The sequence below is a fragment of the Syzygium oleosum genome, unplaced genomic scaffold, assembly GCF_021117445.2.
Source record: "Syzygium oleosum isolate NSW1041296 unplaced genomic scaffold, Sole_v2.1 Sole_v2.01, whole genome shotgun sequence".
In the NCBI taxonomy this organism is placed as follows: Eukaryota; Viridiplantae; Streptophyta; class Magnoliopsida; order Myrtales; family Myrtaceae; genus Syzygium; species Syzygium oleosum.
The window spans coordinates 2,927,562-2,941,472 of NW_026607485.1; the positions used below are offsets into that span (position 1 = coordinate 2,927,562).

The 13,911-nt window shown below is 38.1% G+C and overlaps 1 long non-coding RNA gene across 1 annotated transcript; it reads right to left on the minus strand.

The window, feature by feature from the left end:
- Nucleotides 1–9,602: 9,602 nt before the first annotated feature.
- Nucleotides 9,603–11,772, minus strand: LOC130140448 (uncharacterized). The gene is made up of 3 exons (XR_008818438.1): nt 11,629–11,772; nt 10,373–10,750; nt 9,603–10,170 (listed from the first exon to the last, which is right to left on the minus strand). It is a non-coding gene; the product is annotated as an uncharacterized LOC130140448 (long non-coding RNA).
- Between the last annotated feature and the right edge of the window lie 2,139 nt (nt 11,773–13,911).

Genomic DNA, 13,911 nt, shown 5'->3' on the forward strand with positions numbered 1-13,911 from the left:
CACGAATGAGGACAATGTTCATCATAGGTTTGGTTTCGTTTCTATATGTCTTTAACAAAATATTTGCTCACTTTTATTGAATTGAAAGACGTGATTATATCTATATCAACAGGAATGTAAATTGCAACTGAACTAAAATTGCAAATGAAATCACAAGAAATTTGAAACTGTAATTAACAAAATGCAATGGAAAAGGCTGGTAGCAAAAGTTCAAGAGAATCTTCCTACTCTAATGCGTAGGTATCTTTTGCTTCGGTTATAATGATGTTGATGGTATTCTCTTCGAATAAACCAAGCAGAACATATTTTTCCTCTGCATGTAAGTCTTCTTCTTGAAGTAGTTTGGAAGGTCCAGAAAAAGTTTCTTTGATGTGAATCTGATGATAGGGAGGCTCTTTAACTTTACCCTTCCATACGGATGGATTAATGATGTGATCACCTCGGCTTCCATAGCCTCCATGGTTCTTTTGACCACGACCTTGGCCTCCATGGTGATCTTTAGAGCTATCTGGAATATAACCTACTTCGTGTTTCATTCTTGTGGCAAGCGGAGTGATAGGTTCCTTGATTCCTTAGGATTTCAATCCAAGACCATTACCGGGAGTAAATCCATACCAGCATAGCACCCTTCCAGACATAATGGATGATGTTGAGAACTCTGGGGATTTTATGATGCACCCAGCAGGGATTTGCACCATTGAGATCATTTCAAAGGAATGATAGCTTGATTCTTTTTTCACTTCGGGTTTGACATACGGTATTGCACTCTCTTTGTAAGTGGTGAAATTTGTCTCCCCATGTACGGTGATCATCTTGCCATTAATGATAAACCTGACCTTCTGATGGAGACTTGAAGGAATAGCACCAGCCATATGAATCCAAGGTCTTCCGAGTAACTAGTTGAAAGTCCTCGGAATATCCACTACTTAGAAGTCAATTAGGAAAGGCACAGGGCCTATGTTCACCTCGAGCTCGATATCGCCAATAACGTCTTTCTTCATTCCGTTAAACAAGCGCATAGTTACCTTAGAAGGTTTGATGAGCTCTTCGCTAATCCCCAAGCGATGCAGTGTGCTTAGTGGACACAAATTAAGTGCGGAACCATTATCAATCAGCACACGTGATACCTCTTTACCTCGACATTTGACGGCAATATATAAAGCCTTATTATGGAAACGCCCGTCGATTGGGAAATCTTCATCGGAGAAGGCAATTTGATTTTTCAGAAGAATAGTGCCAATAAAGTTTTCCAATTGTACTTCATTAATTGTCTCCGGGACGTGTACTTCATTGAGAAGCTTCATAAGCACCATTTTGTGGCTTTCTGAAGTCTTGAAGAGATCCAATAGAGAAATCTGTGCTGGCATCTTTCTTAGCTATTCAATTACCTCAAATTCGCTCGTCTTCATGACTAGAAGTAATTGTTTGACATCTTCTTCGGTTGTTCCTTTCTTTTCGTGCTCACCTTCTTTCGGGACATAACATCTCCCTGATCGGGTTATGGCATCAACTTCTTTAGGAGAGTAATCCCAAGGTACATGCCTAGTATCAAACTTTTCTTTTGGAGGGAGAGTGATGATCACAGGCTGTGTTTCTTCTCCTTCAATCCTTAGTTGATCAATGGGAAGTTGGATAGTGATTAGTTTGACAGGACCTTCTTCCTCCTTATATTTATCTACCTCATCAAGCTTGATCAGAAATGGTGTAATCATGGATACCATGCTTCTATTGGCTTCGTCAGCATCCATTCCACCCCACCCATCAGGTATGATCATTTCATTCTTGAATGCCCACGGAGGGGGTGTATATTTGACACGGTAATTATACCGGCCACTATCTTGATCCAGGAAATCAACAACCTCACCTTGTTTCCGTGCTTTGCAAGCAAATCGCCTATCACCTTGGCGAGTCTTTTTCTTCTTTTTCTCTTCTCGATCTTCATTCTCTTCGAGATTTAGTTGGCTGATCGGGACCTCGTCCATGCCACCCTATCCATCAGGTATGTCTTCATTTTTAAACGCCCATGGTGGTGGAGTATATTTGACACAGTAATTGTATCTACCGCTGTCTTGACCGAGTAAGTCTATGGTTTCGCCTTTCCTGGATGATTTCTGGGTGAAACGCCTTTCACATTTTTTCTTTCTCCTTTTCATCCTCATCTGTTTCATCTTGAAGCATTTCCTTCTTAAACGGAGCTTTCTCCTCAGGACCGATTTCGTCATCCATACCACCCTAGCCATTAGGCACAATTACTTCATTTTTTGAATGTCCATGGCGGTGGGGTATATTTCACTTGGAAGTTATACCCTTCGGAGTCTTCTTCCAAGTTGTCTACAATCTCGCCTTTTAGGAGCGCTTCTTGACGAAAGCGGGCATCTCATAATCGAGAAGCTTTAATCTTGACTTCATATTCATCTTCATCATCAGGCTTGATCATTGTTTCTGCATCTTTGATCATGTTTACTGTGTTGTGCTCGGGAAGAGGATTTTGATGTACATTTTGGCTCGGGCTCTTGGAAGTTCAATATCTTCTTGTTAATGAGCTGTTGAACCTTGTACTTTAGAGTGAGACAATTATCTACATCATGTCCCCTTTCTCCTATGTGATAGGTGCAGATTTTTGATTCATCGTACCAAGGAAGTCTTGTAGGATTGTCCCTCAGTACCTCTTTGACCACCAAATGTCTTTCTAGAAGCATTGGTAATAGTTTCAACAGAGGTCGGTGCAATGGTGTGTATTGTCTCACGGGCCTTTTCTTTGGCTTGAATTGCCTTGGATTTTTCCAGGCGACATTTGATTGCTTTAGAAATGATGCTTGATGAGTATTTGGGCTAGACACTATAGCCACTTCTCGGATGGGTTCTTTGTCTTTTCTCCCAGGGTGAGGCCTTCGTGTTGCTGTTTCTTAAGCCTTCTTCTCTTTCAATTCCCATTCAATTCTCTCGCCTACCTTTACCAATATGGTGAATGTTTGATAGCCTGATACATGAATCTTATCATAGTACTCAATTGGCAATGATTTTAGAAAGAGTTCAATGAGTTCATCTTCACTTATGGCAGGCTTTACTTGTGAGGCAACAGCTTTCCATCTCTGAGCATAGGCTCTAAACCCTTCATTCTTCCGTTTCTCGGTTCTGACGAGATCTTCTCTAGTTGGGAGTACTTCAATATTAAACTTGTACTGGCGAAGAAATTCTCCCGCAAATGGTCCCATTCAGTGAAGTCTTCTATGTCGAGGGCGGTATACCATGCAGGGCCACTCCTCTCAAACTGTCTTGAAATGTGCTAATAAGAAGTGGCGTGTTATCTGAATATCTCGCTATCTTACGGAGATAATATTTCAAATAGCTTTTGGGACAACCAGTGCCATCATACTTGTTCACGAATTTCGGTTCCTTATAATTTTTTGGAACAATAACTTTCGCATATGACGAGAATTTGTCGAACCTTTGAAGTTCATAATCTTAACTTTCTAGGCATTCTTCAATTTTGGCCAATCTCTTGGCCTCTTTTTCATTTTTTGTTTTGGATGTTTTCTTGGTTGGGTTGTCTTCTTCCAAATTCACTACCTCAGGTGTAGTCTTTGGTGGGTTCTCTCGAACTGGTTCTTGATTTCTAACTGGGTCTTCAATCGGTGTTTCAGTAGCATTTGAAATTCCCACATTTGGAATAGTAGGATAAGATCCTCGAGATGCGAGAACAAAAGCCTTCATTTCTGCCATCATGGCGGCCATCTGGGTCATTTGGTTCTCAACCTCAGTTAGTCGAGTACGAGTTTCTTCTTTCGCCATTCTTATTTGCAATCGAGTTCGAGGTCTTTTACCTTCCGTTTCTAAACAACCTACTTCAAAAAAAGACCCATTGTTAGAATAGTGAAAGAATCATGAAACCCTACATTCTTTTAATTATATGATTTCTTATGATTAACAAGGATAAGATCTTTTATGCAAGCTTTAGCCTTGCATATAACTTCTTATCAATATCTTTTTTAAGCAATCATACAATTCAAAGAATTGTAATCCATGGTGACTTTTTGCAAAATGTACTTTGAAACTTCATTAAGCAATTATTCATTAAGCAATTGTTTCAAATTTGAAAATTTCTATTACAATGCTATACATCAAAATAGGGGAACACTAGCTTAAACAAGTCTGAGCTTCTTGCTAGCTAAGGTAGCTTCAGCCTCTTCATATTCCTTGGCTCGTGTCTCCTATTCTTCCACGTCGATTACAACCTCTTCGGGAACATACGGCTCTACACCTGGCGTGCTTGGCACAATGTACTCTTGTTGTCTTTTGTCATGTTTACCCACCATGCCAAAAGCTCCTTCTTTGGAATCGGAATGACTTGTATGTCTAGTTTCCCCATTTCGATCTAAAGCACGTAAAAGAAATTGATTATTATTCACCATGGATTACTGATTAATTTTAATGTCTCCATTTAAATTATATGTCCTTTTGAGGTAAAATGGAGGTAACGTATACTTGCATACTTAAAAAGTAATGCAAATGTCACTTTAAATCCGTTTAGGTCTTAAAAGAACATATAGTTGAAATCAGGGATGAATTCAATGTTTGATGTAAATGCCCATTTCGTCACACTCCATATAGACCATAAAGTCCTAAACTATGGTTTACAATTTCGAATACATCGAAATGAATGGATAAACAATTGAATGTCGCGGACCTATACATTTCATCTAAAAATGAAAGAATGGTCATAATGGAGTACGACGCCTTAATCATTCATTCTAATAGGAAAGGACATTTAAATCAATCATTGATCATCATTTAGGCATTTTTTGAAAATGTGCCAACTAATTTGCAAAATTATAAAAGAAGGAAATGGAACGATACTTGCTTACCAAAATGTTTCGGTTTGGTTTTAGGTATACCAACCACAAAGACAAGCAAATGCAACTAGTGAGGTTTTGACGCCTAAAAGGGTAAGGTATTCTAAAGGCTCGAGGTCACCACCTTAATGAATAAGAGATTCCATCCCAATAGGCAATCATCCTAAAGTGAAAGAATATTATTCCATCTCGGTGATCGATATTGTATTTAAACGATCCCATGAGCAATCGGCTCACAGTTTCGCCTAAACACATACCTCATAAAGGTAGCCCTAAGTGTAGCCGGGGTTGGGCCACGGGTGGTGTGTGCCAATGGTGTAATGCTAAAACTATTTAAATGCACGCATAGCAATTTATAATCAAACAGCACTTCTAAAATAATCATTTCACATTCATTCTCGACACCATCCTGCAAAATAAAGGTTAACAAAGACTGCACCCCTTATACCTCCCGTCTGCAAAACCATTTAACACAATTATCAGCGGGACGTACCTGGGATCCTTGCAAGCACAAATCACAAGCGTATCATTCTGTCTAGGCCTAAGTCCACTTAGAAAGGTAACTCCCCAGCGGAGTCGCCAAGCCTGTCGCGCCACGCCTTTTTTTTTGGAATTTTCGGGGTTTGCGCGCTAAGGAGGTATTTCCGTGCAAGGGTCTCTCCCAGACCATACCTCACGTGACAGTGGATGGTAATTTCCTATTTGATCTAAGTTTTCGATTTTGGAGTCGCCACTAGTCATTATTGGTAGGTTGACTAGAAACCTAATCGGGGTATGGGAGAAATACCACAATTCTACGAACTAGAGATTTTGAGTATGGGGACTTGGTTACACTAATGATCCCGAATCGAGATCCCTAACGCCCTTTCGGTACCTAAGAATGATACGATGTCTAACGTGTCACACAAGTTTCTGAGACTTACCCACTAATCCTATCCATTCTAATTGCGGGAAAATCAATCAAGAATTAAATGCGCAATCAATGTCAATCAAATCAATCAATCCTAAATTGTCTCTAAAAATCAAAATGCACCCAAAAATATCCAAATCCTAATTAAGCCCTAAAAGCTTGTTCATTTCATGATTTGTGTCTTTTTAGGGTTTTAGGAATTTTTAGGGGTTATAACCTTGAATTTGAGATTTTCTAAAAATGCCACTTGGGCACTTCAAAAAATTCAAATTTCACTTTCTAAGGTTGGCTACAGACCATTCTGTGAATTTTTTGAATTTTTTGATTTTTTTTTGGAAATTGAATTTATAAGAATTTCATTAACCGAGAATTGATTTTTATGATTTTCTGAAATTTTTTTTTTGGATTTTCGAATTTTCCAATTTTTTTAGATTTTCTGAATATTTCACATTTTTTATTTTTATTTTTTGTATTTTTTGAATTTTCTGGATTTTTATGAATTTTCTAAAAAAATTTTGAATTTTTATAATTTTATGAAATTTTCCAAAAATTTCTAATTTTTTTTAGATTTTTCTGATTTTTTTATTGATTTTTTTTTATTTTTTAGGTTTTTTTTTTAATTTTTTATTATTTTCCCGCCAAGAAACGAACTGGACCGGCCCGGTTCAACCTGGTTTGGTTTGGCCGAACCGGGCCTCGCTGGCGTTGGTCGCCGGTTGTCTTCTCCAGCGAGAAATAGCGCCAAAATGGCGCCGTTTCTGGCCTGTTTCTCTTCGGCATTTTGCCGAACACCTGGTGGGCATGAATCATTCTATAAGGTTTTCAAGGCCGTGGCTTTGAGCCTTTCCCCGACGACCTTCCGGTGACATTTTGTCAATTTTGTTTGATCTATTATCAAGTTCATGTCATCTAGCATCAATCTAATCCAATCGGGATGCCGCCGGACGCCCGCCGGCCGGCGAAAAATCGACCTAAACAATCTAACTTGCAAACTTTTCTAACATAGCTATTCAAGTTCTCAAATCGCAACACAGAGTGCCCTAGCCATCTAAATCGGTTGTAACTACTAACAAAACATCAAACAAGGATCAAAGAAGTTTAACTTGAGTGGCCTAAGACTAAGGCGACTCTCCGGCGATGATGTCTGAACTCCGGCGAGGTGGTTTAATGCATGGCCAACTCGGTTTATGCATGTCCAATCATTCAAAGTATAAACAAGCAATAAAAATGTGATCAGAACACGTTTTAGGCATCTAGTATGACAAAATCGTGAAGAAAAATGCACAAACAAGCCAAATATGTATTCTGGAAATCTGTAAAAACCGAGGCAACAAATGATTTTTACCTGTTTCGTTCAACGATCAAACGACTTCTCCGAGCTGATTTGCTGCTACAGAGTCCTTCGACACCCAAGCTTCAAGTCGGTGATCTTGGAACCTCCGGAGGTGATCTGGACACGCCGACTGAGGCTCGTTTTTCAGGCGCCGGTGACCAGCTTTGAACCGATCGTCACAGGTGAGGATACTTACCTCTGGAGATCGATTCGCCGGCTTTTTTCCCGCCAGAAAAACGCCAATCACTCGGCCTCAGGAAGTATCAACTCTACCTTCTTTCCTTTTCTCTCTTTCTCGCTCTCGTTCTCTCTTCAGTTCTTTCTAGAATTTCGTCGAACAGTTCTCCTCCTCGGATAATGATTTTTTCTTCTCTTTGTAGCTCGATTTCCCACCCAAAGTTTGTTATTCACCGACCTTAAATCGGTTGGATCGAATCTCCGATGTCAGCCGGAGATTCTCCAGCTGGAATTAGAGTTTATCACGTGTTAAATTGCTTGGATTAAGTCGGCAAAGTCCCATGCCAGAGTAGATTTTCTGGGTTTATCGTGTCTTGGGCAAGTCGGGCAAAGAAGGAGACCGACCCGGGTTGGGTCGGGTTGACCCGGTCAACCGGGCAGACCCGGGTTGGTCTAAATTAGCAAATTAAGCTCGATTTTGACCCAATTTTCAAAATTAAACCCCAAAATTGAATTCCTCATCACATTTTGAACCCAAATATGTGATTTTCCCCAATCTTTGTCATTATCATGTCCAAGATTTTTAGCTTTTTATATTTGGGTTATTGGGGTTTTGTTCAATTCGATTCTCTAATGACCTAATTAGGAAAAATTGGTGTCGAAATTGAATTACCCACATCTAATTACCCCTAGAAATGATGGTCTCATGTTTCGACAATTTTGAATTGGGCACGATTCCCAATTTGGGCTCAAAATTCTGAATTTTCAATTGAATTTTGGGGATTTTTGATTTCTATGATAAATTGTACAATTGGACTGACCATTATGTAATTCAAGGTCCCAAAATCATTTATTGTGAAGACACTATGACTTAAAAATGACTAGAAAAGATCTAATTGCATTTTTGGTTCAATTCGGTTTGATTTTGCCCAATTTTGGAAAAAACACATGCCCGATTGAGATTTACAAAAATTGATGATGCACTAATGAAATTGGATTTAAAAAAAGACTAAGGACTATTTTTATGGGATTTTCTGATTCCATTTGCTATTTTTCTTGATTTTCTCACTCATTTTGACTAAAAGAAATTAAAGAAAAATTCAGGAAAATGCTAAAAAATAAATTTGGTTTAGAAATAGGTTTCTAGGCTTGGCCAAGATTCCTAATCCTAATTTTGAGATTTTTGAAAATATGAAAAAAAATGAGCTAAAAATCAGGTGTCAACACTCCTCCTTCTCACCTTTCATAGATTCAGTTTTCTGCAATGATGGCAATTGTCTTCTTTTGAAAGTTTTCTTTTTCTTTTTTCCCTAATGGAGGTCTTGTTGCCAATATTGTGCATATACTACATTTCTATAAGTTTATTTGAAAGTTGTTTCTTTCCACTTGAAGTTTTTGTGGCAGCAGGTTAGTTGTGTGTAGTAGTTCTTCATCAAATTCCCAGAACAACTAAACAAACAACAAACACACGAAGTATCAGATTGCCGGGGTTGTATGCCCTGCAATTTAGATGTCTTGCTTGTGTCATTTACTTATTGCTACATCATGAACGCATGACTCTGAGTACTTTTACTTTCTTGCCTTTGTTTCCTTGTTTGTTTAGGTAACTGACAATTTAGATTTGTGATGACAAATATGCAAATCAAAGATGCTTGATAAATGCAGATCAGATAAGATGCTTACTGGACTAGACACTTTACGAGCAACATTGCCCTCAAAGACTATAAGTTATGTATATCAGCCATTGCACAACATGATGATGCAGTTAATGGTACTGAGAGATAGCATGTTGCCGATGGCTACGCCAAGTGACTCTCTATAGGCTACACCGGCTGCCAGGTTCCATCTCTCCCCTACCACTGAGCCAGGGAGCAATGAGAACTCTAGTCAAATCATCTCTACGCTCCTTTGAAGAACAAGATCGATGAAGCTGACCTTTAACAAAGTACAAGAGAGAGAAATATTAGGTGTTTCGATAATTTCATGGGTGATATGTACTACACTTAGGGATGTGGGAGGGCTGTGATTGGTGGTTATAGGTGTAAACTCCTCTGTTGTCTCATTTTGTAATGCAAATATTAAAGTTCAATGAATCCAGTTGTTTAATGATGAGTTGATGATGGTTGCTTGTGTGCTGATATTGATGATGATGATGGTGGATCCATTGCCAACAAAGTGAGCATGGACAGAGTTTAAAACAGATTTCTTGAGCTCTGTACACACAAAATATATAACAACCGACATAAATGAAACCAAAGACAGCTTGTAGAACTAAAAAGCATCATCATTAACTCAACATCAAACACTTTTATTAATCGAATTTCAATATTTCCATTACAAAAAGAGACAAGAACATATAAGTTTACAGCTTTCATATGTGCGCACAACACTACAAGAAAGAGAAGACAACAAATGAGTTCACAAAACAACCTCCCACTGATCATATGCAATGATCATGGCCCACCCTACTACAACCAATCTAAAGCACCTGATAAAAGTTGGAAGACTTCACTACTGGGCTGATGAATTGACGTGATTATAGTTCTTCTAATTCCATCTCTTTGGTCCAGGCTGGCTATTCTGCTCATGGCATAATAGGATGTTGCGCTGTCGAGTCCACTGGTTGGTTCGTCAAGGAAGAGAAGCTTCGGGCAGGCGACAATTTCCAGGCAAATGCTAACTCTTCTCTTTTGACCACCACTTAGTCCTTTAATCCCCCGGCCTCCAATTCTTGTGTCCATGGCATCTAGCAGTCCCATTTACCTTATTGCCGTTTCTGCTCTTTCCCTCTTCTCGGATACTGGCATGGAGTCTGGCAGTTGTAGCTGAGTTGTGTAGTAAATAGCTTCTCTCATAGTTAGCGTTGTTAACAATACGTCATCTTGCATCACATAAGCCTGAATTCATAAGAATAGAGAACCCCAATGAGTGATGAGAATACAGTTCCTTATCATTCGCCATAGAATATAGGATCGCCTTAAAAAACAGGATAGTTGACTTAGGTTCAATTTTTTATGTGAAGTCACAAATTATTTCACAAAACCGGAGAAATGAAGGATTTGAGGATGGAAGAGAATTATTTTTAGATTATACACTTACTGAAGTTCCATAAGCCAGAGATTGCTTATGGCCGTTGACTAGAATGTCTCATATTTTCCTTGTGCTTGAGCTCAATCTACCAGTCATGTGAGCTCCAAAAGTCAAATGCACGTAATATTTAAGCCCCTTAGGCAGACAAGAGCGTGGCTTTGAAATTAAACTAAACTCACAAATCGAATGTTTTCTTTCAATAAGTTAACTACAGAGGTCCTCCCAGGTCAAAGTAACATCATTCCTTGGCTCTTTTGGTTCATCAAATATAAGTTTCGAGCTCAACCTCATGAACTCTGCTTTGATAGTCTCGAGTGGCAATTGTTGTATCCATTCCCATTTTCATCATCGCAGAAGCTGCTTCTATTTCCATGCTATTGCTGATTTCTGTGGAATGCATGGCCAAGTAAGTTGAAAGAAACAGATCTGTGAAAGACTATGAATCGTGACGACATGTTATGAAGGAAGGGTTTTATAAGTGAATGACATTGGACACTATTTAATGACCACGTTAATGTTTCGAGGATGTGCTGTGTTTCTCATTATTGAGAAGTAAAATATCGTGCAAACTCAGGCTAACGGAACCATGCGGCAGACAAGCTAAGTCTAGTCATTTACCAGAGATATGAGGCAATTAACCCTCAAGAGCATTTAGAGTTAACAGAGATGAAATTTTGGAAAGAAAGCTGTATCAGGGAACCATCTCAAAATAGGACAATGCATTATCCATAGAACATACTCAAAACAGATAGAAACCTATAAAAAGAATGCCTAAATTCGTTGTGCACAAGAGTTAGTCCTCCAACAGTTGGTTTCAGACTTGGATGAACGTGAATCTCCACCCAACCCTCTGAAGATGGAGCATGTCTCACCATATTTAACAAGAAATCAGCTAATACTTGTTGAATTCTCAGCTGATCACCATAGACAGCAAGAGTTTTGATTTAATCTAGAATATCACGAATCAATTGCAAACTTCTTTCTCTCAGCAATATCATTACTTGGTTAACAACAACTTTCATAAAACTTCCAAGAAAGAATTCGGCCTTCTCATTCTCCAATGATCTAGCAATCTGTGTATTGCTAACGGAAGTCAAATTTACCAGAAATACGAGACAGAAAATCCCTCCCGACCACGCTTTCAAGCATGGAAGATTTTCCAGAACTCTCAAATTCCAACAACAAAAAGCACACCATTTGATTAAAGAAAGCATCCGCAATAGAGATTGAGGAGCAGAATGCGACAAAAATGCGGTCTCCGTTACCTGGCTGCCGACCATTGCGACCGACGGAAGCGCCTCCCAGAGAGACAAGCCCTCGCCGCCGCAGTCGCCCAAGCGGTGCACGCGAACGACCAACTTGATGCTTGTTGACAACAAAACCTTGGAAAGAATAGATGACGTCGAACGATGGACTTAAAGCAGGCGAGGAGCAGGCGGTGCACCCCTCGCCTGCTCCTCGCCTGCTCACGAGGAGCAGGCGAGGAGCGGGCATCGACTTGGTTGAGGAGCAGCGAGGGAGAGGAAGATGAAAACGTAAACACTTAAAGCAATAACCTAAACAAAATTCAATTTGGGGATTTTCCTATTTTTTTTAGCCAATTACAAATTTCGGACAAAATTACCCCTATTTTAATCACCGGAAAATGTCCGCCGGTGAATATTTGACCGGCTGGCAAGCTGAGACCCTTATTTGAGATTTCTTCACCACTTCATGTCTTTTTTTGAGACACAGTTCATTTCGGATTCTTATTTGAAAAAATGAATCCACTTTGGATCCTCATTTGGAATTTTCCCATTAAAAAATATAAAAAGAACTTTTGTACCGGGCCTCACCCTAGCATTAGTGGGTCGAGGTTTTCTCAGTAACACAAATCCTCCAACCTTGCCCATTTTTCCTTCGAGCCTTGTAAGACCGATAGGGTTAGCAACCCGAGTTGTGTTCCTATGACGCCAACTTAAGACCATATTATTAAAAAGGGTAATTCGATTAAGACCCCTAAAATAGTTGTCTCACCAAATTAAACTTTAATATATATCTATTATCAAATGAGCCACATTTTGTCAATTCCTAAAAGATAACCAGCAACAAGCATAGCTTTTTTTTAGATGTAATTTAACTTTTGTGGCTTTGCTCATGAAATGATGTGATTAATAAGTAGGCATTATTATTTAAATGCAATCAAATATATAGAAAAAAAATCCATAAAATTACAAACTTAACTATTCTTTGTTTTTTGCTTAATTTATGGAAGAATTCGATGTTCATATTAGATTGCATAGAAACAGTTTATGAGTATAATACCTTACCAAAGTATAACAATGGCTGTTGTCAATATTTGTTACTATTAGTCACTAGTCGGGGGAGAACTCTATTAATAAAGCACTCACTTTTACGGGAAATACACATATGTACATGTTTGTTAAAGAAATTTCTGTCACCCGCACATTTGCTGAACTTACGGAAAGATACTCGTACTTTTTGAGTGAATGGAATTATACATCTTTAAAACACATGCCATATTATATTAAGGTAAAAGTACTACAATGAATTTATTTAATATCTTTTGTTTAGTCAATTGATGATGTAATATGTCAAAATCGTTAATGCCCAAATTATGATTATTTTATTTCATATTCACAGAAATAAATATAATTCTCTTGTAATTTCTTATTGAATAGCACGAATTAGTAACAAAATTCAGTTATTTGATGCTATTTTTTTTTATAAAGTCTTGTAACTTAAATAGTCCTATATAATATTTAAATTCTTCTTGTTTATAAAAGTTGATGTGTAATCATGATAACATCATCTTGCGATTCTATTGTAATAACGTTGAATTTTTATATGTGATTATAAGTAAAAGGACAATACATACCTGTTCATATTCCTAATCGTATAATTTTTGTCCCATATATTACTAACAGATGATAAGAATAAATAATGGATAATGAAATTATAAGTATTTAAATTTTTTTTGTTTTATAATCAAGTACCTAAACTTCTTTTTTGTTTAATCAAGTACTTGTGGAATTTGGCTCAAATTGAGACCTCCATTAAATAAATTGTCATGTTATGAATTTATGATAACATGGCTCGTTTACTTTGCTAAAGTTAAGCCGAATTGATGACATAACTCACTTGCTAAGCAAATATTATACCATCTTCAATTAGATGTTCAATCATGAGAGAGAGAGAGTGGGCTTCTATTGATGTGGTATCATTTTATGTAGGGGTGAGCAAGATGAACCGCTCAAATCGGGACCGGATCAGATTGGATCCACCGGTTTGGCCCGGTTCTCGGGAATATCAGTCCGGTTCCCGATTCCTAAAAGTGGAACTGGTTTCCGAGCGATCTTCTAAGGTAGAAACCGGACCGGACCGGACCAGACTAATAAATATATATTTTTCTAATTTTTCGTATATATAATATTTAATAAATATATGAAAAATATTTAATATTGGTCCCATTGGAACTGATTGTTCAATTTTTTCATATATTATATGTATTTTTTCAATTTTTTCCATGGCCTTATGTGATCAAATCA